At 50.8% G+C, this 27558-nt stretch overlaps 1 protein-coding gene and 38 non-coding genes across 39 annotated transcripts in view; 38 read left to right on the forward strand and 1 right to left on the reverse strand.

Moving 5' to 3' along the window:
• The window catches only part of LOC142557082 (N-acyl-phosphatidylethanolamine-hydrolyzing phospholipase D-like), a 129653-nt gene that overhangs the window by 79194 nt on the left and 22901 nt on the right, over window positions 1-27558 (reverse strand). The gene's annotated exons all lie outside the window — the stretch shown is intronic.
• On the forward strand, window positions 1387-1458 carry TRNAQ-CUG (transfer RNA glutamine (anticodon CUG)). The gene has a single exon. It is a non-coding gene; the product is annotated as a tRNA-Gln (tRNA).
• On the forward strand, window positions 1534-1605 carry TRNAE-UUC (transfer RNA glutamic acid (anticodon UUC)). Its single transcript has one exon. It is a non-coding gene; the product is annotated as a tRNA-Glu (tRNA).
• Window positions 1612-1683, forward strand: TRNAQ-CUG (transfer RNA glutamine (anticodon CUG)). Its single transcript has one exon. It is a non-coding gene; the product is annotated as a tRNA-Gln (tRNA).
• On the forward strand, window positions 1759-1830 carry TRNAE-UUC (transfer RNA glutamic acid (anticodon UUC)). Its single transcript has one exon. It is a non-coding gene; the product is annotated as a tRNA-Glu (tRNA).
• On the forward strand, window positions 1837-1908 carry TRNAQ-CUG (transfer RNA glutamine (anticodon CUG)). Its single transcript has one exon. It is a non-coding gene; the product is annotated as a tRNA-Gln (tRNA).
• TRNAE-UUC (transfer RNA glutamic acid (anticodon UUC)) lies at window positions 1983-2054 on the forward strand. The gene has a single exon. It is a non-coding gene; the product is annotated as a tRNA-Glu (tRNA).
• On the forward strand, window positions 2061-2132 carry TRNAQ-CUG (transfer RNA glutamine (anticodon CUG)). The gene has a single exon. It is a non-coding gene; the product is annotated as a tRNA-Gln (tRNA).
• Window positions 2207-2278, forward strand: TRNAE-UUC (transfer RNA glutamic acid (anticodon UUC)). Its single transcript has one exon. It is a non-coding gene; the product is annotated as a tRNA-Glu (tRNA).
• TRNAQ-CUG (transfer RNA glutamine (anticodon CUG)) lies at window positions 2285-2356 on the forward strand. The gene has a single exon. It is a non-coding gene; the product is annotated as a tRNA-Gln (tRNA).
• TRNAQ-CUG (transfer RNA glutamine (anticodon CUG)) lies at window positions 7416-7487 on the forward strand. Its single transcript has one exon. It is a non-coding gene; the product is annotated as a tRNA-Gln (tRNA).
• Window positions 7563-7634, forward strand: TRNAE-UUC (transfer RNA glutamic acid (anticodon UUC)). The gene has a single exon. It is a non-coding gene; the product is annotated as a tRNA-Glu (tRNA).
• On the forward strand, window positions 7787-7858 carry TRNAE-UUC (transfer RNA glutamic acid (anticodon UUC)). Its single transcript has one exon. It is a non-coding gene; the product is annotated as a tRNA-Glu (tRNA).
• Window positions 8004-8075, forward strand: TRNAE-UUC (transfer RNA glutamic acid (anticodon UUC)). Its single transcript has one exon. It is a non-coding gene; the product is annotated as a tRNA-Glu (tRNA).
• Window positions 8223-8294, forward strand: TRNAE-UUC (transfer RNA glutamic acid (anticodon UUC)). The gene has a single exon. It is a non-coding gene; the product is annotated as a tRNA-Glu (tRNA).
• TRNAQ-CUG (transfer RNA glutamine (anticodon CUG)) lies at window positions 8301-8372 on the forward strand. Its single transcript has one exon. It is a non-coding gene; the product is annotated as a tRNA-Gln (tRNA).
• TRNAE-UUC (transfer RNA glutamic acid (anticodon UUC)) lies at window positions 8447-8518 on the forward strand. Its single transcript has one exon. It is a non-coding gene; the product is annotated as a tRNA-Glu (tRNA).
• TRNAQ-CUG (transfer RNA glutamine (anticodon CUG)) lies at window positions 8525-8596 on the forward strand. The gene has a single exon. It is a non-coding gene; the product is annotated as a tRNA-Gln (tRNA).
• TRNAE-UUC (transfer RNA glutamic acid (anticodon UUC)) lies at window positions 8672-8743 on the forward strand. Its single transcript has one exon. It is a non-coding gene; the product is annotated as a tRNA-Glu (tRNA).
• Window positions 8750-8821, forward strand: TRNAQ-CUG (transfer RNA glutamine (anticodon CUG)). Its single transcript has one exon. It is a non-coding gene; the product is annotated as a tRNA-Gln (tRNA).
• TRNAE-UUC (transfer RNA glutamic acid (anticodon UUC)) lies at window positions 8896-8967 on the forward strand. Its single transcript has one exon. It is a non-coding gene; the product is annotated as a tRNA-Glu (tRNA).
• Window positions 9119-9190, forward strand: TRNAE-UUC (transfer RNA glutamic acid (anticodon UUC)). The gene has a single exon. It is a non-coding gene; the product is annotated as a tRNA-Glu (tRNA).
• TRNAQ-CUG (transfer RNA glutamine (anticodon CUG)) lies at window positions 9197-9268 on the forward strand. Its single transcript has one exon. It is a non-coding gene; the product is annotated as a tRNA-Gln (tRNA).
• TRNAE-UUC (transfer RNA glutamic acid (anticodon UUC)) lies at window positions 13977-14048 on the forward strand. Its single transcript has one exon. It is a non-coding gene; the product is annotated as a tRNA-Glu (tRNA).
• TRNAE-UUC (transfer RNA glutamic acid (anticodon UUC)) lies at window positions 14203-14274 on the forward strand. The gene has a single exon. It is a non-coding gene; the product is annotated as a tRNA-Glu (tRNA).
• On the forward strand, window positions 14281-14352 carry TRNAQ-CUG (transfer RNA glutamine (anticodon CUG)). The gene has a single exon. It is a non-coding gene; the product is annotated as a tRNA-Gln (tRNA).
• Window positions 14424-14495, forward strand: TRNAE-UUC (transfer RNA glutamic acid (anticodon UUC)). Its single transcript has one exon. It is a non-coding gene; the product is annotated as a tRNA-Glu (tRNA).
• TRNAE-UUC (transfer RNA glutamic acid (anticodon UUC)) lies at window positions 14650-14721 on the forward strand. Its single transcript has one exon. It is a non-coding gene; the product is annotated as a tRNA-Glu (tRNA).
• On the forward strand, window positions 14728-14799 carry TRNAQ-CUG (transfer RNA glutamine (anticodon CUG)). Its single transcript has one exon. It is a non-coding gene; the product is annotated as a tRNA-Gln (tRNA).
• Window positions 21103-21174, forward strand: TRNAQ-CUG (transfer RNA glutamine (anticodon CUG)). The gene has a single exon. It is a non-coding gene; the product is annotated as a tRNA-Gln (tRNA).
• Window positions 21249-21320, forward strand: TRNAE-UUC (transfer RNA glutamic acid (anticodon UUC)). Its single transcript has one exon. It is a non-coding gene; the product is annotated as a tRNA-Glu (tRNA).
• Window positions 21466-21537, forward strand: TRNAE-UUC (transfer RNA glutamic acid (anticodon UUC)). Its single transcript has one exon. It is a non-coding gene; the product is annotated as a tRNA-Glu (tRNA).
• On the forward strand, window positions 21544-21615 carry TRNAQ-CUG (transfer RNA glutamine (anticodon CUG)). Its single transcript has one exon. It is a non-coding gene; the product is annotated as a tRNA-Gln (tRNA).
• TRNAE-UUC (transfer RNA glutamic acid (anticodon UUC)) lies at window positions 21689-21760 on the forward strand. Its single transcript has one exon. It is a non-coding gene; the product is annotated as a tRNA-Glu (tRNA).
• Window positions 21767-21838, forward strand: TRNAQ-CUG (transfer RNA glutamine (anticodon CUG)). Its single transcript has one exon. It is a non-coding gene; the product is annotated as a tRNA-Gln (tRNA).
• On the forward strand, window positions 21913-21984 carry TRNAE-UUC (transfer RNA glutamic acid (anticodon UUC)). Its single transcript has one exon. It is a non-coding gene; the product is annotated as a tRNA-Glu (tRNA).
• Window positions 22130-22201, forward strand: TRNAE-UUC (transfer RNA glutamic acid (anticodon UUC)). The gene has a single exon. It is a non-coding gene; the product is annotated as a tRNA-Glu (tRNA).
• TRNAQ-CUG (transfer RNA glutamine (anticodon CUG)) lies at window positions 22208-22279 on the forward strand. Its single transcript has one exon. It is a non-coding gene; the product is annotated as a tRNA-Gln (tRNA).
• TRNAQ-CUG (transfer RNA glutamine (anticodon CUG)) lies at window positions 22427-22498 on the forward strand. Its single transcript has one exon. It is a non-coding gene; the product is annotated as a tRNA-Gln (tRNA).

Raw genomic sequence — 27558 nt, forward strand, 5'->3', positions numbered from 1 at the left:
TTTTGTACAGCAACAGGAAGCGTGATTAGTTGGTCAAAATGTTTTGGCTTCTGGCATGGCAACTGAGAACACGCTCCAGACACGTTGTGCAACATACAATGGAACAGCACTCCGGATAGCTATTTAGGAGTTCCACTGAAACACTATAAGGATAGAAGGACTATTGGGCAGATGAAGCAGGAAGAGTTAAGTTACAAACAGAAAAATGGGGGGGGGACATAATTTTTCCATGTTTTCAAGAGCCGCTGTTTATGGGAGGGGGGGACATAATTTTTCTATGTTTTCAAGATCCGCTGTTTGTAATGTGTTTCTAATTGCTAAGTTGTATTATGTGCTGCAGGTGATAGGAATTACTAGAGTTTCTGTACAAAAACTGCATAGGGTCTTTGCAGTTTTTATCTGGGGATCCAATTGGGAGCGCATGAGCCGTTGCATCCTTTTTCGTCAAGTTAGAAACGGGGGCTTGGGACTATCACATTTATTTTTCAAGCAGATTGTGACGAGATTTTTTTCTTGCGTGAATAGGCTGACGATTTTCTTCGAACTGTAATCCAAGTGCGGTTACAGGATTCCTTGCCAGGCTACGTAATATCAACGTATTGGTTGAGGCCAGCAGTCTTGTCTAGCTACCTACGAGAAGTTGTATCTTCGGTGCAGATTCTTAGGGCAAGATTCTCCTATGAGTACCTAGCGAGTGTGACACGTAAGCGTTTATACAAAGACCTGCTTGATGTTTTTTCGCCGATTCCTGTGTACTGTGGGTTGTACCAGCTGGGCCCTGAGCGTGACATCCTCAAGCGTATTAAGCGAATGCCGGTGAAACCTTCAATGAAATCTTTCGTTTTCCAACTGCATACCGGCACACTACCTGTGAAGCCATGGTTACACAGCAAAGGCCTTTTTGTTCCACGCTCTGACAATTGCTCAATTTGTAGAAAACCAGAAACAATTGAACATGTTTTTCTAGACTGCCATGACGCGGTGTTCCTATGGGATGTACTTCAAAGGACTTTAAAAAAAGGCCTGCCTTTAAGCCCTTTCGGTTCGGAATTCGGTACTTACCTTGTGCTGAACCAGAAGGAGTACCCAGTGATATGTTCATGGTTATGTGCATGCACAGTATCTGGCGAACAAGAATGGACGTCAGACATGCGCATTTGTATCCCCTCTCGGCAAGACACGATTTCGTAGAAGCTGTCATTTATATTAGGGATGTTTATAAGGCCCTAAATGATCCTCCGGAGTGGATTACTGTTTTTGATGAATTTGGCAAAATTACGCCATATTAAAACATACGAACTAGCCGAATGGCTAGGGATTTGATGTTATTTTGTTTTGCTGTTGTGTTTGTACAATGTTCATCACAAGGTAATAAAGAAAAATAAAGGTCTTATGGTGTAACGGTTAGCGCTCTGGACTCTGAATCCAGCAATCCGAGTTCAAATCTCGGTGAGACCTCTTCCTTTTTTTTTCCTCGCAGCGCGCGGGCTCTGTTTAGCGAGCAGAAGCAGCGCTGCGTCACCGCCATTGTTCTCCGGCGTGGTCTAGTGGCTAGGATACCTGGCTTTCACCCAGGAGGCCCGGGTTCGATTCCCGGCGTCGGAAGGGTGTGGTCTCATGGTGTAACGGTTAGCACTCTGGACTCTGAATCCAGCAATCCGAGTTCAAATCTCGGTGAGACCTTTTCCCTTTTTTTTTCTCGCAGCGCGCGGGCTCTGTTTAGCGAGCAGAAGCAGCGCTGCGTCACCACCATTGCTCTCCGGCGTGGTCTAGTGGCTAGGATACCTGGCTTTCACCCAGGAGGCCCGGGTTCGATTCCCGGCGTCGGAAGGGTGTGGTCTCATGGTGTAACGGTTAGCACTCTGGACTCTGAATCCAGCAATCCGAGTTCAAATCTCGGTGAGACCTCTTCCTTTTTTTTTCTCGCAGCGCGCGGGCTCTGTTTAGCGAGCAGAAGCAGCGCTGCGTCACCACCATTGTTCTCCGGCGTGGTCTAGTGGCTAGGATACCTGGCTTTCACCCAGGAGGCCCGGGTTCGATTCCCGGCGTCGGAAGGGTGTGGTCTCATGGTGTAACGGTTAGCACTCTGGTCTCTGAATCCAGCAATCCGAGTTCAAATCTCGGTGAGACCTCTTCCTTTTTTTTTCTCGCAGCGCGCGGGCTCTGTTTAGCGAGCAGAATCAGCGCTGCGTCACCACCATTGTTCTCCGCCGTGGTCTAGTGGCTAGGATACCTGGCTTTCACCCAGGAGGCCCGGGTTCGATTCCCGGCGTCGGAAGGGTGTGGTCTCATGGTGTAACGGTTAGCACTCTGGACTCTGAATCCAGCAATCCGAGTTCAAATCTCGGTGAGACCTTTTCCCTTTTTTTTTCTCGCAGCGCGCGGGCTCTGTTTAGCGAGCAGAAGCAGCGCTGCGTCACCACCATTGCTCTCCGGCGTGGTCTAGTGGCATTCTGCTTCCGGCTCCCGAGCTGAACGGATCGCGGGATCATGGGCTCCAATGGAGCGGCATATGCGGCTGTTAGCCGCGGCAACAGGCTTTCGACGGAAGAAGATAAAGATTACCAAATAATTTTGCCTCGCCTACCTACAGGACGTATTGTTTTGAACACAGTTTTTTTGCACGGCGACGCTCGTGTTCGCCCGTTTCGTGTAGAAGATTTTCGAGACGCGCTTCAAGCTGTTGGTATGCTCTCTGGCGTCGTCGCCCTTGGAGCATACCAAATAAACCATGTATGGGCGGTGACGATGAAGACAGCCGAGGCTGCCGAAAAGGTGGCGGCCCTAAAGGAGCTGCAGGTGAAGGGGCGTCGCTGCCTGGTCATCGACCCCAAGGAACAACAGGTGAAGCTTCGTATCCACTGGCTTCTGCATGGGGTGGACGACGAAGACGTCAAGACCGCGCTGGCCTCCTTCGGCAAGGTGACGGAAGTGACCCGGGAGCGCTGGCGAGTGGATGGCGTTTCTGACAAGGGCTCGACGACCCGAGCAGTGCTGCTGCAGCTGAAGGCAGGAATGAAAGTCGACTACCTGCCCCACCAGATCCGCGTCGCCGGCGAGCTTGCGCTGGTGGTAGCCCCAGGACGTCCCATGCAGTGCCTGCGCTGCCGGGGCTCTGGCCACGTTCGTCGTGAATGCAAGGTTCCCCGTTGCTCGCGGTGCAGGCGTTTTGGACACAACGACGCGGACTGTGTGCGTTCATACGCAGTAGCCGCGGGTTCGGCGGAGAGCGAGCCGTCGACGTTAGACCATGTAATGGACGTGACCGAGGCGGAGGAAGCGGCCACGGGAGCTGGAAACGGCAAAGTGGCGGCAGAAACCGGCGCGACGACCAAGCAAGCCGAAGGAGGAAGGAATATCCCTCCCCCCAAAGAACCAGCAGCTACAGTCGAGAGCATGAAGACGGCCCCGCAAGAAAATGAGAGCCACCAGCAAGCTACGGATGCAACGCAGGCAGAGGCGGACGACAACGCGACCCCTGCTAGCGCCCGCGTCGAATCCGTCTCGGCACCGGTCAAGAGATCCCTGCAGCACGAGGAGAAAGTCGACGGAAAGGCCGGCGGTGACTCCGAGGCACCACCCGCTAAGACGCTACCTGGAAGGCGCTCCACCCTCAAGCCTAAGCCGAACCTGGAGACTGACCGTAGGCTTACCCCGAAGCCGACCAAAGAGGAACCCGGACGACGGCCGCCGGATGGCCACGGAGGCGTCTAGCGGTCAGCTAGACGTTAAGGTGAGCACCATGCTCCGGGCCTTCTCTCCTTCCGGTTTTCACCAATAATGGCTACCAACCCGTCGCTTAGCCTCGGCACGCTAAACGTTCGAGGTCTGGCCGCCAAAACGAAACAGAGTCAGGTTTACAGACTACTAGTGGACCACGACCTCGACGTTTTAGCAGTGCAAGAAACCAAGGTAGACGGCGAGGAGGAGACCGGGAGCATGGTGCAAAGGTTCACGTATAACTACTATACGGTAGTGAGCCACGCCTTAGGGACTTCGGCAGGGTGTGTGCTGTTCGTGAGGAAGCTCCCTGGTCTTGTTATAGATGGTTACTTCTCCTGTACGTCTGGTCGACTTGTCTTTTGTGACTTCAGCTATTGTAATGTCCAATGGCGCGTGTTTTGCATTTATGCGCCTAATACTGTGCAAGAGAGGGCAAATTTCTTTTTGAGTTTAAAGCATCATTTACGTGTGCAAAAAATGATAGCCTGTGTAGGCGACTTCAACTGCGTATTGAAAGCTGAGGATAGGTCTACGCGTCGCGTGGTTTGTGACAAAAGTAGTGATATCCTGGCGCAGATCACACACGAATTCGAATTAGAAGATATCGCAGAATGTTTTCGCGGTCACGGAGACGTAAGCTACACTCACTTTCAGGGCACAAGTCACGCACGCTTAGACCGTATCTATCTTTCATATGATTTAGTTGAAAAATGCCAGTGCTACACAGTTACGGCCATATCATATTCTGACCACTGCCTGGTAAAATGCACGGTGGGCAGGAAGAAAGAACGAAACAAGTTCGTCTGGGAACTGTGGAAATTGAATGCAGAGCTGTTACGGGATGAAACTTTTAACGAAAATGTAGTGGCTGCTCTGAATTCTTTTGGAACAGACAGTTCTACGAAATTTGGTGAGGAATGGGAGTTGCTGAAGCAAAGCATTAAATTGAAGGCAATCGAAAGAAGTAGCGTACTGCGATATGAACAAAAGGCCAGAGAAAAGGATTTAACAACATTGCTAGAAAAATTTGCGAAGCTTGAATGCATGCAACCTGGCGCCTATCAACAAGATATGCGCGCCGTTAAGAAGAAGCTCGAGGTATTCGACGAAGATCGCTTCCGAGGTGCGCTAGTGCGCGCCAGAGCAGAAAGGCTATCATGCGGGGAAACGCCAACGAAAAGAGCACTGGGGTTAGAAAAAAAGCACTCGAGACGTAAGCAGATTGAGGCTATCGAATATGAAGGGGTGGTATTAACGGATAACAATAATATAGGGCGTGCTTTCTTTGAGCATTACAAAGAACTTTTTACATTCAGGCCTGTCAACATGCATGATTTCAAGAAATTATTTTTGCAACGAATCCCACAGCTGTCGAGTGAGGTTAAAGAAACCTTAGAACGACCATTAACAGAACAGGAAGTGATGAAAGCCATCGAAGACCAGAATCCTGGGAAGTCGCCAGGTCCAGACGGTCTTTGTGCCGCATGGTACAAATCGTTCAAAAGCCACCTAGCTCCTATCTTAACAGCAGTTTTCAATGAAGCATATGAACTGAAAATACTTCCACCATCCTTTGGCCAGTCCCATACAGTACTAATACCGAAAACAGAAGAGACCGAAAAGCTCAAGCAACTTTCCTCCTACTGACCCATAGCGCTTACTAACTGTGACTACAAAATATTGATGAAGGTGTTGGCACGACGGGTCCAGTCAGTTATTCAGGAAGTAGTCGGCCCACACCAGACGTGTGGTATTCGTGGAAGAACCATTTTCACTAACATCCATAAAATGAAGTGTGTGCTGGAGTGTTGTGACGCCATGTGCGATGCAGTAGCCATCCTCCAGCTAGACTTGGAGAAGGCGTTTGATTGTGTTTCTCACGACATATTGCTTACCATCCTTGAACACGTTAATTTTGGCCACATAATCACTGAAGGGGTGACCATGGCGTACCGGAGCTGCTATACCAGACTTATAATTAATCAGATGTTGGGGGCCCCCATTAACGTGAAGCGCTCCGTTCGCCAGGGTTGTCCACTCAGTCCACTCCTGTTTTGTGTCTACATAGAAACGCTATGTCTGGCCATCATTGAAAATGAACGTATTAAGGGGTTTAGTCTTCAATCAGCAGAAGTGAAGCTACTGGCATACGCTGACGATGTGGCTGTGTGCTGTAAGGACAAACAAAGTGTATTGAATACTGTTAATATCGTCAAAAAGTTTGGTAACGTCACTAACAGCTACGTTAACTGGCAGAAATGTTTGGGGTTTTGGCATGGAAGATGGGCGTCTACACCAGACCACTTTTCGAACGTAAACTGGGTCACGACGCCAGTTAAGTACCTTGGAGCACCCCTTGATGCCTACAAGGACAGTAGCGAGTACTGGAAGGAGCGGACAAAACAACTAAAAGAAAAAGCCGACCGATGGAACGCCTGTTACTTGTCAATATTCGCTAGAGCTACAGCGTGCAACATGTTTCTCGTGACAAAGATCTGGTACGTAATGCAGGTACTACAGTGCTCTCGTATTAATGTGCAGAAACTGCACCGCGTGTTCGCTGTATTCGTGTGGGCATCAAGCTGGGAGCGATGTAGCCGAGATAATCTCTTCCGGCGCGTGAAGGATGGTGGTCTGGGGTTGGCGCACCTCTTCTTGCGTCAACTGGTGAATAGATTCTCCTTCTTTCGAGATACAAACGACCCATTTCTGCGCACGGTGATCCAAATGAGGCTGTCAAGATCACTTCCCGAATTCGTTGTAGGTACGGAAATAATGCCAGGACCAGTCCGTGGTTTCTTTCGGGAAATAGTTCAGAGTGTTTCCTTTTTGCGTGTTCGTTTTTCAAGTGCATATTTGTGGAGTGTAAAACGGAAAAAGTTATATCGTGATTTATGTGACAGTGTTTTGCTGGTACCTATGTACAGAGCCCCGTACAGTGGAGGCCCAGGCCTAGATGTATTGAAAAGGGTGAAGAAGATGCCAGTTCAACCAGCCACTAAATCGTTCTTTTTTAAATTACACACTGGTACTGTACCTGTTAAAATCTTCCTTGAACAACGTGGGTTCTACATGCCATGGGGAACGCACTGCCTTATATGTAAAAAAACAGAAAGCATAGATCACGTCTTCATCCACTGTTGGGAAGGGGTCTTTTTCTGGGACGTGCTACAAAGGACTCTAAAAAAGGAGCTACCTATAGATCCCCACGGAATCAGGTTTCTGCCAGTATATGACGACGAAGGTTTCCCGTACGACCTGATCATGCTTACGGGCCTCCACAGTTTATGGCGCGCAAGAATGGCGGGTTACCATTGTGACCCGGATGCCCGACCGGCGCGTCTGTACTTTTGTGAATCCATGCAACGGTATGTGGAAGTGATCAAGATGCAACAGCCTGTTCCTGAGTGGCTGTCGAGGGTTGAACCCCTTACAGCACTAAAGGAATTTTAATCCGACAACGTCGTGCCACAGTAGCGGACGGCAGCGAATGTAAATATTACTGTTCCTTGTTCCGTTTGTGTATTCATCCATTTTTGCTTCTTTGGTCTTTGTTTATATCATTTAGGAATTTGTGTTGTGTTATGTCGAGGACTGGCAATAAAGAAAAAAAAAAAGGCGTGGTCTAGTGGCTAGGATACCTGGCTTTCACCCAGGAGGCCCGGGTTCGATTCCCGGCGTCGGAAGGGTGTGGTCTCATGGTGTAACGGTTAGCACTCTGGACTCTGAATCCAGCAATCCGAGTTCAAATCTCGGTGAGACCTTTTCCCTTTTTTTTTCTCGCAGCGCGCGGGCTCTGTTTAGCGAGCAGAAGCAGCGCTGCGTCACCACCATTGCTCTCCGGCGTGGTCTAGTGGCTAGGATACCTGGCTTTCACCCAGGAGGCTCGGGTTCGATTCCCGGCGTCGGAAGGGTGTGGTCTCATGGTGTCACGGTTAGCACTCTGGTCTCTGAATCCAGAAATCCGAGTACAAATCTCGGTGAGACCTCTTCCTTTTTTTTTCTCGCAGCGCGCGGGCTCTGTTTAGCGAGCAGAATCAGCGCTGCGTCACCACCATTGTTCTCCGCCGTGGTCTAGTGGCTAGGATACCTGGCTTTCACCCAGGAGGCCCGGGTTCGATTCCCGGCGTCGGAAGGGTGTGGTCTCATGGTGTAACGGTTAGCACTCTGAATCCAGCAATCCGAGTTCAAATCTCGGTGAGACCTTTTCCCTTTTTTTTCTCGCAGCGCGCGGGCTCTGTTTAGCGAGCAGAAGCAGCGCTGCGTCACCACCATTGCTCTCCGGCGTGGTCTAGTGGCTAGGATACCTGGCTTTCACCCAGGAGGCCCGGGTTCGATTCCCGGCGTCGGAAGGGTGTGGTCTCATGGTGTAACGGTTAGCACTCTGAATCCAGCAATCCGAGTTCAAATCTCGGTGAGACCTCTTTCCTTTGTTTTTCTCACAGCGCACGGTCTGTGTATAGCGAGCAGAAGCAGCGTTGCACTAACCATTTCCGTTCTCCGGCGTGGTCTAGTGGCTAGGATACCTGGCTTTCACCCAGGAGGCCCGGGTTCGATTCCCGGCGTCGGAAGGGTGTGGTCTCATGGTGTAACGGTTAGCACTCTGGACTCTGAATCCAGCAATCCGAGTTCAAATCTCGGTGAGACCTCTTCCTTTTTTTTTCTCGCAGCGCGCGGGCTCTGTTTAGCGAGCAGAAGCAGCGCTGCGTCACCACCATTGCTCTCCGGCGTGGTCTAGTGGCTAGGATACCTGGCTTTCACCCAGGAGGCCCGGGTTCGATTCCCGGCGTCGGAAGGGTGTGGTCTCATGGTGTAACGGTTAGCACTCTGGACTCTGAATCCAGCAATCAGAGTTCAAATCTCGGTGAGACCTTTTCCCTTTTTTTTTCTCGCAGCGCGCGGGCTCTGTTTAGCGAGCAGAAGCAGCGCTGCGTCACCACCATTGCTCTCCGACGTGGTCTAGTGGCTAGGATACCTGGCTTTCACCCAGGAGGCCCGGGTTCGATTCCCGGCGTCGGAAGGGCGTGGTCTCATGGTGTAACGGTTAGCACTCTGGACTCTGAATCCAGCAATCCGAGTTCAAATCTCGGTGAGACCTCTTACTTTTTTTTTCTCGCAGCGCGCGGGCTCTGCTTAGCGAGCAGAAGCAGCGCTGCGTCGTCGCCATTGTCCTCCGGCGTGGTCTAGTGGCTAGCATACCTGGCTTTCACCCAGGAGGCCCGGGTTCGATTCCCGGCGTCGGAAGGGTGTGGTCTCATGGTGTAACGGTTAGCACTCTGGACTCTGAATCCAGCAATCCGAGTTGAAATCTTGGTGAGACCTCTTCCTTTTTTTTCTCGCAACGCGCGGTCTCTGTTTAGCGAGGAGAAGCAGCGGTGCGTCGCCGCCATTGTTCTCCGGCGTGGTCTAGTGGCTAGGATACCTGGCTTTCACCCAGGAGGCCCGGGTTCGATTCCCGGCGTCGGAAGGGTGTGGTCTCATGGTGTAACGGTTAGCACTCTGGACTCTGAATCCAGCAATCCGAGTTCAAATCTCGGTGAGACCTCTTCCTTCTTTTGCTGGCAACGCGCGGTCTCTGTTTAGCGAGCAGAAGCAGCGCTGCGTCGCCGCCATTGTCCTCCGGCGTGGCATTCTGCTTCCGGCTCCCGAGCTGAACGGATCGCGGGATCATGGGCTCCAATGGAGCGGCATATGCGGCTGTTAGCCGCGGCAACAGGCTTTCGACGGAAGAAGATAAAGATTACCAAATAATTTTGCCTCGCCTACCTACAGGACGTATTGTTTTGAACACAGTTTTTTTGCACGGCGACGCTCGTGTTCGCCCGTTTCGTGTAGAAGATTTTCGAGACGCGCTTCAAGCTGTTGGTATGCTCTCTGGCGTCGTCGCCCTTGGAGCATACCAAATAAACCATGTATGGGCGGTGACGATGAAGACAGCCGAGGCTGCCGAAAAGGTGGCGGCCCTGAAGGAGCTGCAGGTGAAGGGGCGTCGCTGCCTGGTCATCGACCCCAAGGAACAACAGGTGAAGCTTCGTATCCACTGGCTTCTGCATGGGGTGGACGACGAAGACGTCAAGACCGCGCTGGCCTCCTTCGGCAAGGTGACGGAAGTGACCCGGGAGCGCTGGCGAGTGGATGGCGTTTCCGACAAGGGCTCGACGACCCGAGCAGTGCTGCTGCAGCTGAAGGCAGGAATGAAAGTCGACGACCTGCCCCACCAGATCCGCGTCGCCGGCGAGCTTGCGCTGGTGGTAGCCCCAGGACGTCCCATGCAGTGCCTGCGCTGCCGGGGCTCTGGCCACGTTCGTCGTGAATGCAAGGTTCCCCGTTGCTCGCGGTGCAGGCGTTTTGGACACAACGACGCGGACTGTGTGCGTTCATACGCAGTAGCCGCGGGTTCGGCGGAGAGCGAGCCGTCGACGTTAGACCATGTAATGGACGTGACCGAGGCGGAGGAAGCGGCCACGGGAGCTGGAAACGGCAAAGTGGCGGCAGAAACCGGCGCGACGACCAAGCAAGCCGAAGGAGGAAGGAATATCCCTCCCCCCAAAGAACCAGCAGCTACAGTCGAGAGCGTGAAGACGGCCCCGCAAGAAAATGAGAGCCACCAGCCAGCTACGGATGCAACGCAGGCAGAGGCGGACGACAACGCGACCCCTGCTAGCGCCCGCGTCGAATCCGTCTCGGCACCGGTCAAGAGATCCCTGCAGCACGAGGAGAAAGTCGACGGAAAGGCCGGCGGTGACTCCGAGGCACCACCCGCTAAGACGCTACCTGGAAGGCGCTCCACCCTCAAGCCTAAGCCGAACCTGGAGACTGACCGTAGGCTTACCCCGAAGCCGAACAAAGAGGAACCCGGGCGACGGCCGCCGGATGGCCACGGAGGCGTCTAGCGGTCAGCTAGACGTTAAGGTGAGCACCATGCTCCGGGCCTTCTCCCCTCCGGTTTTCACCAATAATGGCTACCAACCCGTCGCTTAGCCTCGGCACGCTAAACGTTCGAGGTCTGGCCGCCAAAAGGAAACAGAGTCTGGTTTACAGACTACTAGTGGACCACGACCTCGACGTTTTAGCCGTGCAAGAAACCAAGGTAGACGGCGAGGAGGAGACCGGGAGCATGGTGCAAAGGTTCACGTATAACTACTATACGGTAGTGAGCCACGCCTTAGGGACTTCGGCAGGGTGTGTGCTGTTCGTGAGGAAGCTCCCTGGTCTTGTTATAGATGGTTACTTCTCCTGTACTTCTGGTCGACTTGTCTTTTGTGACTTCAGCTATTGTAATGTCCAATGGCGCGTGTTTTGCATTTATGCGCCTAATACTGTGCAAGAGAGGGCAAATTTCTTTTTGAGTTTAAAGCATCATTTACATGTGCAAAAAATGATAGCCTGTGTAGGCGACTTCAACTGCGTATTGAAAGCTGAGGATAGGTCTACGCGTCGCGTGATTTGTGACAAAAGTAGTGATATCCTGGCGCAGATCACACACGAATTCGAATTAGAAGATATCGCAGAATGTTTTCGCGGGCACGGAGACGTAAGCTACACTCACTTTCAGGGCACAAGTCACGCACGCTTAGACCGTATCTATCTTTCATATGATTTAGTTGAAAAATGCCAGTGCTACACAGTTACGGCCATATCATATTCTGACCACTGCCTGGTAAAATGCACGGTGGGCAGGAAGAAAGAACGAAACAAGTTCGTCTGGGAACTGTGGAAATTGAATGCAGAGCTGTTACGGGATGAAACTTTTACCGAACATGTAGTGGCTACTCTGAATTCTTTTGGAACAGACAGTTCTACGAAATTTGGTGAGGAATGGGAGTTGCTGAAGCAAAGCATTAAATTGAAGGCAATCGAAAGAAGTAGCGTACTGCGATATGAACAAAAGGCCAGAGAAAAGGATTTAACAACATTGCTAGAAAAATTTGCGAAGCTTGAATGCATGCAACCTGGCGCCTATCAGCAAGATATGCGCGCCGTTAAGAAGAAGCTCGAGGTATTCGACGAAGATCGCTTCCGAGGTGCGCTAGTGCGCGCCAGAGCAGAAAGGCTATCATGCGGGGAAACGCCAACGAAAAGAGCACTGGGGTTAGAAAAAAAGCACTCGAGACGTAAGCAGATTGAGGCTATCGAATATGAAGGGGTGGTATTAACGGATAACAATAATATAGGGCGTGCTTTCTTTGAGCATTACAAAGAACTTTTTACATTCAGGCCTGTCAACATGCACGATTTCAAGAAATTATTTTTGCAACGAATCCCACAGCTGTCGAGTGAGGTTAAAGAAACCTTAGAACGACCATTAACAGAACATGAAGTGATGAAAGCCATCGAAGACCTGAATCCTGGGAAGTCGCCAGGTCCAGACGGTCTTTGTGCCGCATGGTACAAATCGTTCAAAAGCCACCTAGCTCCTATCTTAACAGCAGTTTTCAAGGAAGCATATGAACTGAAAATACTTCCACCATCCTTTGGCCAGTCCCATACAGTACTAATACCGAAAACAGAAGAGACCGAAAAGCTCAAGCAACTTTCCTCCTACAGACCCATAGCGCTTACTAACTGCGACTACAAAATATTGATGAAGGTGTTGGCACGACGGGTCCAGTCAGTTATTCAGGAAGTAGTCGGCCCACACCAGACGTGTGGTATTCGTGGAAGAACCATTTTCACTAACATCCATAAAATGAAGTGTGTGCTGGAGTGTTGTGACGCCATGTGCGATGCAGTAGCCATCCTCCAGCTAGACTTGGAGAAGGCGTTTGATTGTGTTTCTCACGACATATTGCTTACCATCCTTGAACACGTTAATTTTGGCCACATAATCACTGAAGGGGTGACCATGGCGTACCGGAGCTGCTATACCAGACTTATAGTTAATCAGATGTTGGGGGCCCCCATTAACGTGAAGCGCTCCGTTCGCCAGGGTTGTCCACTCGTAAACGTAAACTGGGTCACGACGCCAGTGAAGTACCTTGGAGCACCCCTTGATGCCTACAAGGACAGTAGCGAGTACTGGAAGGAGCGGACAAAACAACTAAAAGAAAAAGCCGACCGATGGAACGCATGTTACTTGTCAATATTCGCGAGAGCTACAGCGTGCAACATGTTTCTCGTGACAAAGATCTGGTACGTAATGCAGGTACTACAGTGCTCTCGTATTAATGTGCAGAAACTGCACCGCGTGTTCGCTGTATTCGTGTGGGCATCAAGCTGGGAGCGATGTAGCCGAGATAATCTCTTCCGGCGCGTGAAGGATGGTGGTCTGGGGTTGGCGCACCTCTTCTTGCGTCAACTGGTGAATAGATTCTCCTTCTTTCGAGATACAAACGACCCATTTCTGCGCACGGTGATCCAAATGAGGCTGTCGAGATCACTTCCCGAATTCGTTGTAGGTACGGAAATAATGCCAGGACCAGTCCGTGGTTTCTTTCGGGAAATAGTTCAGAGTGTTTTCTTTTTGCGTGTTCGTTTTTCAAGTGCATATTTGTGGAGTGTAAAACGGAAAAAGTTATATCGTGATTTATGTGACAGTGTTTTGCTGGTACCTATGTACAGAGCCCCGTACAGTGGAGGCCCAGGCCTAGATGTATTGAAAAGGGTGAAGAAGATGCCAGTTCAACCAGCCACTAAATCGTTCTTTTTTAAATTACACACTGGTACTGTACCTGTTAAATCCTTCCTTGAACAACGTGGGTTCTACATGCCATGGGGAACCCACTGCCTTATATGTAAAAAAACAGAAAGCATAGATCATGTCTTCATCCACTGTTGGGAAGGGGTCTTTTTCTGGGACGTGTTACAAAGGACTCTAAAAAAGGAGCTACCTATAGATCCCCACGGAATCAGGTTTCTGCCAGTACATGACGACGAAGGTTTCCCGTACGACCTGATCATGCTTTCGGGCCTCCACTGTTTATGGCGCGCAAGAATGGCGGGTTACCATTGTGACCCGGATGCCCGACCGGCGCGTCTGTACTTTTGTGAATCCATGCAACGGTATGTGGAAGTGATGAAGATGCAACAGCCTGTTCCTGAGTGGCTGTCGAGGGTTGAACCCCTTACAGCACTAAAGGAATTTTAATCCGACAACGTCGTGCCACAGTAGCGGACGGCAGCGAATGTAAATATTACTGTTCCTCGTTCCGTTTGTGTATTCATCCCTTTTTGCTTCTTTGGTCTTTGTTTATATCATTTAGGAATTTGTGTTGTGTTATTTCGAGTACTGGCAATAAAGAAAAAAAAAATTCTCCGGCGTGGTCTAGTGGCTAGGATACCTGGCTTTCACCCAGGAGGCCCGGGTTCGATTCCCGGCGTCGGAACGGTGTTGGCTCATGGTGTAACGGTTAGCACTCTGGACTCTGAATCCAGCAATCCGAGTTCAAATCTCGGTGAGGCCTCTTTCCTTTGTTTTTCTCACAGCGCACGGTGTGTGTATAGCGAGCAGAAGCAGCGTTGCACTAACCATTCCCGTTCTCCGGCGTGGTCTAGTGGCTAGGATACCTGGCTTTCACCCAGGAGGCCCGGGTTCGATTCCCGGCGTCGGAACGGTGTGGTCTCATGGTGTAACGGTTAGCACTCTGGACTCTGAATCCAGCAATCCGAGTTCAAAGCTCGGTGAGACCTCTTTGTTTTTCTCACAGCGCACGGTGTGTGTATAACGAGCAGAAGCAGCGCTGCACTAACCATTCCCGTTCTCCGGCGTGGTCTAGTGGCTAGGATACCTGGCTTTCACCCAGGAGGCCCGGGTTCGATTCCCGGCGTCGGAACGGTGTTGGCTCATGGTGTAACGGTTAGCACTCTGGACTCTGAATCCAGCAATCCGAGTTCAAATCTCGGTGAGGCCTCTTTCCTTTGTTTTTCTCACAGCGCACGGTGTGTGTATAGCGAGGAGAAGCAGCGTTGCACTAACCATTCCCGTTCTCCGGCGTGGTCTAGTGGCTAGGATACCTGGCTTTCACCAAGGAGGCCCGGGTTCGATTCCCGGCGTCGGAACGGTGTGGTCTCATGGTGTAACGGTTAGCACTCTGGACTCTGAATCCAGCAATCCGAGTTCAAATCTCGGTGAGACCTCTTTGTTTTTCTCACAGCGCACGGTGTGTGTATAACGAGCAGAAGCAGCGCTGCACTAACCATTCCCGTTCTCCGGCGTGGTCTAGTGGCTAGGATACCTGGCTTTCACCCAGGTGGCCCGGGTTCGGTTTTCGGCGTCGGAACGGTGTGGTCTCATGGTGTAACAGTTAGCACTCTGGACTCTGAATCCAGCAATCCGAGTTGAAATCTCGGTGAGACCTCTTTCCTTCGTTTTTCTCACAGCGCACGGTGTGTGTATAGCGAGCAGAAGCAGCGCTGCACTAACCATTCCCGTTCTCCGGCGTGGTCTAGTCATTCTGCTTCCGGCAGCCGAGCTGTGCGGTCAGCAGAATCATGGGCTCCAGTGGAGCAGCGACAGCGGCCACTTTTGACCGTGGAAACAGGCTGAGTGACGATAAGGAATATGCATATATCTTGCCCCAACTGCCTAAAGGACAAGTGGTGATTAACACCGTATTTTTGCATGGTGATGTTCGCGCCAGACCTTACAAGGTCGAGGATTTTAGAGACGCCCTACTGCCGACGGGACTGTTGCCTGACGTGGTATGCATAGGGGCGTACCAGATCAACCACGTCTGGGCAGTGACCCTCAGCGACGCGACTGCCACAAGAAGGATGCTGGACCTTAAGGAACTACAAGTTAAGGGACGACGGTGCGTCATCGTTGACCCGCAGGACCAGCAAGTGAAGATTAGGCTTCACTGGTTGCTGTACGGCGTTGCCGACGAGGACGTCTGGACGGCGTTCGCGGCTTTCGGCAAGGCCGAGAAGGTGAGCTGTGAGCGGTGGCGCGTGGAAGTCATGGGGACCAAGACCTCAACGACCAGGACCGTCCTGCTCAAACGGAAGGGCAGCGTGAAGGTTGAGGACCTTCCTCATCAGATCTGCGTCGGTGGTGAGTTGGCCTTGGTCGTCGTTGCCGGTCGACCGATGCAGTGCCTGCGCTGTCACGGCACGGGACACGTCCGCCGAGAGTGCAGAGTCCCCCGCTGTTCCCGGTGCAGACGTTTCGGCCACGTTGACGCGGACTGCGTGAAGTCTTATGCCTCTGTGACAGGCTCACCAGCTATTGACGTGGCGGCAGAGCACGTGATGGACGTGGCCGAGGCGGAGGTTGCGGCTAAAGGAACCGGTGACACGGTCTCGACAGCTACAACTAGTGGGCCGACGACTCTGGAGGTGGACGGAAAGGCGGCTGAGGCTACCCAGAAACCGAGTAGGGCGGAACAGGTCGCTACGACTGAGGGGCAGGCGACGGGAAGCGTCAGTGAAGACGCACCTGACGACGTGACCGCAATGCAGCAGGACGAGGGCGTCACCGACGACGACCCTACTGGGGCTCTTGCTGCCTCCGTCAAGCGCACCCACGACCAGACGAAGGACCGCGAGGATCGGGCACCTAGCACCAGTGAAGGACCGCCGACGAAGACGCCTCATGGGAGGCGGATGGGCTACAAGCCAAAGCCCAATGTACCGCCTGAAAGGAAGCCTGCCGACAAAGCGGCCACGTCTAAGGACACCAACAAACCGGGAGGTCCCGGAGGCGGCTAGCCGAGGGCTAGTCGTGAGCGGTAAGCACCATGCTCCGGGCCTACTTTACTTTTCGTTTAGATCAAGATGGCTCAAATACCGTCCCTGAGGATTGCCACATTAAACGTGAGAGGGCTGGCGGCTAGTCGTAGGCAAAGTCAGGTCCTACGTTTGGTCACTGACCACGACATAGACGTACTAGCCGTCCAGGAAACTAAGGTTGAAGGAGAGGAGGAGACCGGGAGCATGGTGCGACGTTTCACGACTAGGTATTTTGTGGTGGTTAGCCACGCGGTAAGCACGGCTGGAGGGTGCGTTCTTCTTGTGAAAAAGCTGCCTGGACTGCAGATTCAAAGTACTTTTTCGTGTCAGTCAGGAAGGATTGTTCTCTGTGATATTGTTATGTGTGATGCTGAATTCCGCGTCATATGCGTATATGCGCCGAATTCAGTAGATGAGCGCGTCCGTTTTTTTTCGAACCTTACACAATATGTATGTTGTAATATGCGCGTGATGCTGTTAGGCGACTTTGTGTGTTGAGTGCTGGAGACAGAGTCAATAATGCAGGTGTGCGTGACCGAAGCAGTGAAGTGTTATCAAATTTAATTAATGAAAATGAACTCGATGATGTTTATGAATGTCTGGAAGGGGGGCGTCAAGTGACTTTTACACGTTTTCAGGGCAGCAGCCATGCGTGTTTGGACCGAATGTACATTTCATTGGATACAATTCCAAGATGCCACGGTTACTGTGTAGTACCAGTGTCGTTTTCAGATCACTGCCTAGTGAAATGTAACGTAGGTATAATGAAAAGGAGACATGTATTTAAATGGGACATGTGGAAAATGAATGCCTTGTTACTAAATGACCAGCCCTTTTTACAGGTGGTACGGGATGCGGTTAATGAAGTTCAATGTAATGCTGCGGGAACAATCGTCGAGAAGTGGGAATGTTTTAAACAAAAGGTTAAAATGAAAGCGATGGAAAGATCCAATTGTAAAAAATTCGAGAAGGAAATGAAAGAAAAGGGTTTAAGAACACTGCTTGGGCAGCTGCTAACGCTTGAGTGCAGAGCGCCTGGTGCGTACAAAGACGATGTGCGAAACGTCAAAGAAAAACTTGAACTTTTTGACAAGGAACGATATCAAGGTGCAATAGTGCGCGCACGAGCAGACGCACTAGCGGCAGGGGAGACGCCCACAAGAAGGGCGCTCGGCTTGGAGAAGGCGTATGGACGAAGAAACCATGTCGACCAGATTTTAGTGAACGGGAATGTCGTTGAAGACAGTGATAGCATTCGTCAGGCCTTCTTTGAGTACTACCAGTCGCTTTTTGCATTTCAGGAAGCGAATGTCGAGGGTTTTAAAGCAGGTTTTCTGCATCGCATGCCACGTTTGAGCGATGACGTAAAAGAGCTATTGGAGGGAAAAATAATGGCGAGCGAAGTCGAAAAGGCAATCGACGATTTGAACATGGGTAAATCGCCGGGACCTGATGGAATCAGCGCGGGTCTATATAAAGCTTTTAAAAGAGCTGGCGCCTTTGCTTGCACATGTATTCAATGACGCATACGAAAAGAAATCATTACCACCTTCCTTTGGAAAAACGCACACCATTCTAATACCGAAGAGCGATCAAATAGACAAACTCAGATTCGTGTCATCCTACAGACCGATTTCACTAACAAACGTCGATTATAAAATATTTATGAAGGTTTCAGCTAGCAGGCTTCAAGGCGTCATCAAGGAAATAATCGCAGACCATCAAACTTGTGGCATCAAAGGGCGATTTATTTTTTCAAACATCCATAAGATGCGATGTGTGCTCGAGTGCTGTGACGTCACCGGTGGCGGTGTTGCAGTTCAGCTCGACCTAGAGAAAGCGTTCGATTGTGTCGCTCACGTTATTTTGTTTGCCATCTTAGATCATGCTAATGTCGGTTCCATCATCACTGAGGGCGTGGCCTTGGCGTACCAGAATTGCACAACAAGATTAATTGTTAATAAGTCTCTGGGGGCCCCCATTAACATCATGCGTTCAGTGCGCCAAGGCTGCCCCCTCAGCCCGCTGTTATTTGCTATCTACGTAGAAGCAATGTGTGTAGCAATTAATGAAAATGACGGAATACGGGGTTTCAGATTGGCAGCGACAGAAGTGAAGTTGCTTGCATATGCAGATGACATTGCAGTGTGTTGCACTGACAAACCGAGTGTAATGGAAACAATATCTGTAGTAAAGCATTTCTGTGCCGTAACGGGTAGCAGAGTAAACTGGGGCAAATCGCTAGGGCTGTGGCACGGGGACTGGTTTTCTGCACCCGACTATTTCGCGAACGTGAACTGGGTGAAAACTCCGACAAGGTATCTGGGTGTTCCCCTAGACAGGTACAATAGGCGACGAATACTGGAGGAACCAAACCAAAGAACTGAAAGAAAAAGTAGATAAATGGAAAGGTAATAACCTGTCCATGTTTGCAAGAGCGACAGTTTGTAACATGTTTTTTATTACTAAGTTATATTACGTCTTGCAAACACTGTATTGTTCTAGAGTAAATGTGCAAAGGCTGCACAGAGTGTTTGCGGTTTTCATCTGGGGATCAACATGGGAACGGTGCAGCCGAACAAATTTGTTCAAAAGAGTTAAGGATGGGGGTGTGGGCCTGGCGCATCTTTTTGTTCGTCAAGTTGTAAACCGATTTTTGTTTTTTCGCGGTGTGCGCGATCCTTTTCTGCGCACCGTATGCCAGCTAAGGTTGAGTAACGCTTTGCCGGCACATGTTGTCAGCACGGCAAGCATGACGGGAACGCTGCGTGGATATTTCAAGGAAGTGCATGGTCGACAATGTACACTTCCTTTCTGTTCGTTTTACAAATGATTACCTTTGTGAAGTGAAAAGGAAAACATTGTATAGAGATGTATGCGACATTGTTTTCCCAGTGCCCATATACAGAGCCATATACAGTGGAGGGCCAGGACAGGATGTACTTAAAAGAGTAAAACACATGCAGGTGCCACCAGGGGTAAAGACCTTCTTCTTTAAGCTACACACCGGAACGCTCTCCGTGAAGACGTTTCTGGAGGAAAGGGGTTGTCTCGTACCTTGGGGGTCGCACTGCTTGATATGCAAGAAGCCCGAAAATATAGATCACGTTTTCCTACATTGCTGGGCGGCAGTATTCTTCTGGGACGTCTTAAAGCGAACCCTGAAGAAAGAGCTACCGGTGGACCCCCAAGGTATCAGGTATCTGGCCATTAAAGATGACGACGGGGTTCCTTATGACTTTGTTATGTTGAATGCTCTACACTGTATATGGCGGGCTCGCATGGCAGGGTACCATTGCGATCCTGACGCTAGGCCAGCTCGCGTTTACTTCAAAGAATGTATGTCGCGATTTATTGAAATGCAGAAAATAGAAGAATGTGTACCGGATTGGCTGTCGAGGCTAGAACCCCTGACAGCCATGAAGGAATTTTAGTTAGACAACGCCGGTCCAATATGGACAGACGGCTCTATTGTACGGTTTCTTTCTTTATGTACCTTCCATTGTTTTCTTTTTCTTTCTCCTCCAGTGGTTGGAATTTTTGATACATAAGTGTCTGCTAACTGTATGGTCTTAGTAACGTCGAAGACCGGCAATAAATAAAAAAAATCGAGCTGGGAGCGATGTAGCCGAGATAATCTCTTCCGGCGCGTGAAGGATGGTGGTCTGGGGTTGGCGCACCTCTTATTGCGTCAACTTGTAAACAGGTTCTTCTTTTTTCGAGACACAAATGACCCATTTCTACGCACCGTTATCCAAATGAGGTTGTCAAGATCACTTCTCGAATTCGTTGTAGGCACCGAAACAATGCCAAGACCAGTTCGTGGTTTCTTTAGGGAAATAATTCAGAGTGTTTCCTTTTTGCGTGTTCGTTCTTCTAGTGCATATTTGTGGAGTGTAAAACGGAAAAAGTTATATCGTGATTTATGTGACAGTGTTTTGCTGGTACCCATGTACAGAGCCCCGTACAGTGGAGGCCCAGGCCTAGATGTATTGAAAAAGGTGAAGAAGATGCCAGTTCAACCAGCCACTAAATCGTTCTTCTTTAAATTACACACCGGTACTCTACCTGTTAAAATCTTTCTTGAACAACGTGGGTTCTACATGCCATGGGGAACCCACTGCCTTATATGTAAAAAAACAGAAAGCATAGATCATGTCTTCATCCACTGTTGGGAAGGGGTCTTTTTCTGGGACGTGTTACAAAGGACTCTAAAAAAGGAGCTACGTATAGATCCCCACGGAATCAGGTTTCTGCCAGTATATGACGACGAAGGTTTCCCGTATGACCTGATCATGCTTACGGGCCTCCACTGTTTATGGGGCGCAAGAATGGCGGGTTACCATTGTGACCCGGATGCCCGACCGGCGCGTCTATACTTTTGTGAATGAATCCAACGGTATGTCGAAGTGCAGAAGTTGCAACAGCCTGTTCCTGAGTGGCTGTCGAGGGTTGAACCCCTGACAGCACTAAAGGAATTTGAATCCGACAACGTCGTGCCACAGTAGCGGACGGAAACGAATGTAAATATTACTGTTCTTTGTTCCGTTTGTGTATTCATTCCTTTTTGCTTCTTTGGTCTTTGTTTATATCATTTAGGAATTTGAGCTGTGATATGTCGAGGACTGGCAATAAAGAAAAAAAAAGTGGCTAGGATACCTGGCTTTCACCCAGGAGGCCCGGGTTCGATTCCCGGCGTCGGAAGGGTGTGGTCTCATGGTGTAACGGTTAGCACTCTGGACTCTGAATCCAGCAATCCGAGTTCAAATCTCGGTGAGACCTCTTCCTTTTTTTCTCTCGCAGCGCGCGGGCTCCGTTTAGCGAGCAGAAGCAGCGCTGCGTCGCCGCCATTGTCCTCCGGCGTGGTCTAGTGGCTAGGATACCTGGCTTTCACCCAGGAGGCCCGGGTTCGATTCCCGGCGTCGGAAGGGTGTGGTCTCATGGTGTAACGGTTAGCACTCTGAATCCAGCAATCCGAGTTCAAATCTCGGTGAGACCTCTTCCTTTTTATCTCTCGCAGCGCGCGGGCTCCGTTTAGCGAGCAGAAGGAGCGCTGCGTCGCCGCCATTGTCCTCCGGCGTGGTCTAGTGGCTAGGATACCTGGCTTTCACCCAGGAGGCCCGGGTTCGATTCCCGGCGTCGGAAGGGTGTGGTCTCATGGTGTAACGGTTAGCACTCTGGACTCTGAATACAGCAATCCGAGTTCAAATCTCGGTGAGACCTCTTCCTTTTTTCTCTCGCAGCGCGCGGGCTCCGTTTAGCGAGCAGAAGCAGCGCTGCGTCGCCGCCACTGTCCTCCGGCGTGGTCTAGTGGCTAGGATACCTGGCTTTCACCCAGGAGGCTTGGGTTCGATTCCCGGCGTCGGAAGGGTGTGGTCTCATGGTGTAACGGTTAGCACTCTGGACTCTGAATCCAGCAATCCGAGTTCAAATCTCGGTGAGACCTCTTCCTTTTTTTCTCTCGCAGCGCGCGGGCTCCGTTTAGCGAGCAGAAGCAGCGCTGCGTTGCTGCCGTTGTCCTCCGGCGTGGTCTAGTGGCTAGGATACCTGGCTTTCACCCAGGAGGCCCGGGTTCGATTCCCGGCGTCGGAAGGGTGTGGTCTCATGGTGTAACGGTTAGCACTCTGAATCCAGCAATCCGAGTTCAAATCTCGGTGAGACCTCTTCCTTTTTTTCTCTCGCAGCGCGCGGGCTCCGTTTAGCGAGTAGAAGCAGCGCTGCGTCGCCGCCATTGTCCTCCGGCGTGGTCTAGTGGCTAGGATACCTGGCTTTCACCCAGGAGGCCCGGGTTCGATTCCCGGCGTCGGAAGGGTGTGGTCTCATGGTGTAACGGTTAGCACTCTGGACTCTGAATCCAGCAATCCGAGTTCAAATCTCGGTGAGGCTTTTTCTTTTTCTCGCAGCGCGCGGGCTTTGTTTAGCGAGCAGAAGCAGCGCTGCGTCGCCACCATTGTCCTCCGGCGTGGTCTAGTGGCTAGGATACCTGGCTTTTACCCAGGAGGCCCGGGTTCGATTCCCCGCTTCGGTAGGGTGTGGTCTCATGGTGTAACGGTTAGCACTCTGGACTCTGAATCCAGCAATCCGAGTTCAAATCTCGGTGAGGCTTTTTCTTTTTCTCGCAGCGCGCGGGCTTTGTTTAGCGAGCAGAAGCAGCGCTGCGTCGCCACCATTGTCCTCCGGCGTGGTCTAGTGGCTAGGATACCTGGCTTTTACCCAGGAGGCCCGGGTTCGATTCCCCGCTTCGGTAGGGTGTGGTCTCATGGAGTAGGGGTTTGTACTTGGGCGGAATCGGACGCGCGTCCCATGTATTGAGGCAAAGTTCTCGAATGTATGCATTCACAGAAGTGCCACGCGTCAACTTCGTGGTAGCGCCGCCGAGTTACCCAGCGTCTTCAAAGGACAGCAAAAGAGGAGCCCGGCTGCATACAGGCATTATACATGACGCGTCTTTGTAAGGGCAATACGGTGTACTTAGCGTCACGGCTAAATCGCCTTAACGTCGACATTCGTTGCGAGACGGATTCCTTTGACACGCAATGTGTACCTATTGATCCCGCATCTTTTTCCTCCGTGCGTGTTACAGCTGTGGCGAATGTCCTGGTTCCAGCGGAATTATCCGCTTTTCTTCTACAACTGTGGCGTGTACTGGCCAAAATACATACCTGCTAACTCTCGCGGTTTACTCGGGAGACTCCGAAATTCCGACCAATCCTCCCGACTGTACGGACCCGGCCATAAAGATGTCGAGAAACTGCCACTATGCGCTATAGGTAGCTAGCCAAAGTCAAATATAGATCCAACCATTTGTGTGTAGGTAGTGCAAGCCTAACTCAGTTCGCTTTAGATCGAACCCTAGTGCTCAGCAGTGCGTGTGAGGCACATGTCTATATGGCATCAGCCAATAGAATGTAACTAATGGACAGCGAAGCTAAGAAAAGGGTGACGTAGAGAGCAAGGAGCAGGAACATGAAAGCGTCATATCGGGATGGTCTCACCTTGGTGCTCCATCGGGAGACGGCGTTCTCCGCCGACCTGGTCGTTTTAGTGAAGTGTTAGTCACTACACCGTAATTGACGGCGCCATCACGCAAGACGTGTTAGCAGAATGCTGGTAGTATCAACTGTCCAGGAAGAGACGAACTACAATCGCACTTCCCACTCCTTTAGCAAGCACGCGTTTCACCTCCACTGATCAAGCCCGCAGTATCAGACACCTTATATAAGGGGGGGGGGGGGGTCGTTGTTATGGGGCTGCAGGATGCCCGAAAAAAAAAGTATATTTGTCTATCGGAAGAAGAATTTGATTATATGACGGCTCCAGGGCGATTTATTATATGAATACTCTATAGTACGCGGCCACTTGGACGTACGAAGGTTACATCACTCGAGAAAACGGCAGAGTATACTCTCGCAATTTGGCGCTTAGCAGCAGAGGCCTGCTCAATGTGACCATAACTGCTCACTCGCCACGCATTCGAGTTTGCAAGTTTAAACGAACGCATGCGCACTTTCAAGGAAAACAAGAAACACGCGGGAAAGCCGCAGGCCCAGTTGTCGTCCCTTTACAATAAATTTATTCTCTTTCCCTCTTTCAGTGAAGAATGAGGCGCGTATATGGGCCGCGAGCCCCCGAGCAGTAACGTCGTTATCTTATCAAGGCAGAAGTCCCTTATCTATCAGACAAGCGTTGAAGGGACAGGCCATTCGGCGCTGCTCTAAGGCATATCGGCCTCATATCGTTTTCCTTCTTGTTATGTAAGTATACGACGTCACTTCGACAGTGGAATGAGATGATTATCTCAGTGGACGGGAGGAAGAGAAGGCACGCCGCCGCAACGCGGTCTGCTGGGAACGATTAAGATAGCAAACGTCCACGGGTTGATTGTCGGTGGATTAAGCGGGCCCGAGCAAAGAGGTGATCTTGGCAGTGCGTTCACTCGGCATTGACCCAGTCGTCGCTCCCTCTCCGGCACCGTGGCACTTCTCTGTCGTCCCTTTCTCTCTTTCTTGTTTGTTTGCAAGTGCGACTTAACGCGCTCCTTCTCCTGGTGTGCGCGCTACCTCGGCGATATCTTGCTGTCAAGTCGACTTCGCGGCGAGCGTGCAATCCCCTTTCCCTAATGCGACATACTTCCTTTTTTTATTGACGTGACAGGAGGAGACGTCAGCACACGCTCTTCCGACAAGACAACGGGTGTGGCTCTACCGCTCTCGCGCGATGCAACAAAGAGGATAAATGTGGTCGCTTCAGTAGACGGCCGAAGTTGTACAAGCATATCGACAGGAAGTCTGCGTACAGGGTTGCATGGTAAAGCACACTTAACATGTGCGCATCGATTAAAACCTACCGGGAACCAAGCACGCTAAGCCGAGTGCACCGAGCCTCAGGACCACGTGCTGGTCCAGCTTTCTGGAGAGAGGAATGAAATTACGGCATAAACCACACCCGATGATTATCAAGGCAAATGCGAAGCATTTCTCCCCTGGGCGTGGCTCAAAGCCCGAACGAACTGACGTCCTCCCGGGAAAACGATCTATTGTGCACCGCAACTTGGGCGGGCCGCGACACTCTGACGACGTCCGATCGGAACCAGAGGCAGTCTCAGACGCTACTGGCCGTACCAAATTCGTCTTCGACTAGTCTCGGCGGCCTGTTCGGCGGCTATTCGCGTGGAGTGCCACTGTTCTTCGAGCGCGTGTCGCTTCTCTTGTTGCTTGCGCTCCATGGCCTCGCGTATCTCCCCGGACCGTCGCTTCGCCTCCTGCCTCGCCACTACGATACGCATGGCATACCTCTGTAGTCTCTGCAGAGCGTTTGCACTCTTAGGCTTGATGCTTTCGAGTGCTCGTTGTATCTGCAAGTAGAGGCATACGCTCAACGCAGCGCAGTTAGCCCAATCAAGCCACGTCTATTTGTGGCGCGCACACGCATACCGGCGATTGGGGGCGCTTGGGAGAGCGGGCGCATGCGCGTGGAGCAAGGAATGGCCGAGCCAATAGCAGCCAGAGATCAAGTGCATGGGGGTGCGCGAGCATCAGAGACAAACTCTGTGACCTTGGGGGATCTCGCGTTTAACCTTGGCGCCGACTAGGCAAAGAAATGCTTCGCATTTAAAGCCGATGGGAGAGCCGGCTTGTGGAGGCTGCCTGAGTGACGTAATGCTTCTTTCAATCTCCTTTCTTTCCTCTATGGTTTACAGAAAGATTCCCTCCGGAAGAGACCGCTACCTTCGGGTAAAGGAGTGATAGGAAGTTGCAAGAACCTGCTAATATGTACAAGCCTGTAGCTCTCAGCAATTTAGCGGCGCACTTAGCACGTAGATTGGTAAACGAGTTTTACTTCGAAAGACACAAGAAAGCTTCAGATTGCTTATTTGTTACCTCTGATCGTCAGGAACTCTTCAACGCGCTCCTCTAAATCTAACCACACGAGTGCATTCACATTTCCCCCTAATGTCCTAATAGGAGTGCTGCTCCTCTGCCGGAAATCGAAACCGGAAGGTACCGAAAACTGTCGTCAGAGAAAGCATCATATCGCTGTCACAAATAGTCGTGGAACTACAAGCGCAAAGAAGCGATTCTGCGAAAGCATCAAATCACTCATTGAGCGAAAAAGCCGGCGTCTGTAGCAGCGAAACGGCACCCAAATTCCCATGGGCTGCGACGCCAGGTCACGTGCGCGCCTCGACGGAGCAGAGCGGCCGAAAGGGTAGACCCGCTGGCATGCTGTCGCGCCAGGTGTTGCGTGAGGGGAGAGGGTATCGACACGAAGCACGTCGCCCTCGCTCTCCGAAGCCTGTATTATCTGCGCGCTCCTTGGCCGCACAAGCTCTCGCCTGCGTTCTAACTTCACCGCGGAAATCGCTATAAAGAAAAAAAATTACCGACGATTACGTTACTTCCTAATGCGAAATTTGAGCGCAGCAAATAAGCTGTTTCACCTTTTCGATCATCATCATCATCAGCCTGGTTACGCCCACTGCAGGGTAAAGGCCTCTCCCATACTTCTCCAACGACCCCGGTCATGTACTAATTGTGGCCATGCCGTCCCTGAAAACTTCTTAATCTCATCCGCCCACCTGACTTTCTGCCGCCCCCTGCTACGCTTCCCTTCCTTTGGGATCCAGTCCGTAACCCTTAATGACCATCGGTTATCTTCCCTCCTCATTACATGTCCTGCCCATGCCCATTTCTTTTTCTTGATTTCAACTAAGATGTCATTAACTCGCGTTTGTTCCCTCACCCAATCTGCTCTTTTCTTATCCCTTAACGTTACACCTATCATTCTTCTTTCCATAGCTCGTTGTGTCGTCCTCAATTTGAGTAGAACCCTTTTCGTAAGCCTCCAGGTTTCTGCCCCGTAGGTGAGTACTGGTAAGACACAGCTATTATATACTTTTCTCTTGAGGGATAACGGCAACCTGCTGTTCATGATTTTGGAATGCCTGCCAAACGCACTCCAGCCCATTCTTATTCTTCTGATTATTTCCGTCTCATGATCCGGATCCGCCGTCACTACCTGCCCTAAGTAGATGTATTCCCTTACGACATCCAGTGCCTCGCTGCCTATTGTAAATTGCTGTTCTCTCCCGAGACTGTTAAGCATTACTTTAGTTTTCTGCATATTAATTTTTAGACCCACTCTTCTGCTTTGCCTCTCCAGGTCAGTGAGCATGCATTGCAATTGATCCCCTGAGTTACTAAGCAAGGCAATATCATCAGCGAATCGCAAGTTACTAAGGTATTCTCCATTAACTTTTATCCCCAATTCTTCCCAATCCAGGTCTCTGAATACCTCCTGTAAACACGCTGTGAATAGCATTGGAGATATCGTATCTCCCTGCCTGACGCCTTTATTTATTGCGATTTGTTTGCTTGCTTTATGGAGGACTACGGTGGCTGTGGAGCCGCTATAGATATCTTCCAGTATTTTTACATATGGCTCATCTACACCCTGATTCCGTAATGCCTCCATGACTGCTGAGGTTTCGACTGAATCAAATGCTTTCTCGTAATCAATGAAAGCTATATACAACGGTTGCTTATATTCTGCACATTTCTCTATCACTTGATTGATAGTGTGAATATGGTCTATTGTTGAGTAGCCTTTACGGAATCCTGCCTGGTCCTTTGGTTGACAGAAGTCTAAGGTGTTCCTGATTCTATT

Source organism: Dermacentor variabilis, chromosome 9, assembly GCF_050947875.1.
Source record: "Dermacentor variabilis isolate Ectoservices chromosome 9, ASM5094787v1, whole genome shotgun sequence".
Lineage (NCBI taxonomy): Eukaryota > Metazoa > Arthropoda > Arachnida > Ixodida > Ixodidae > Dermacentor > Dermacentor variabilis.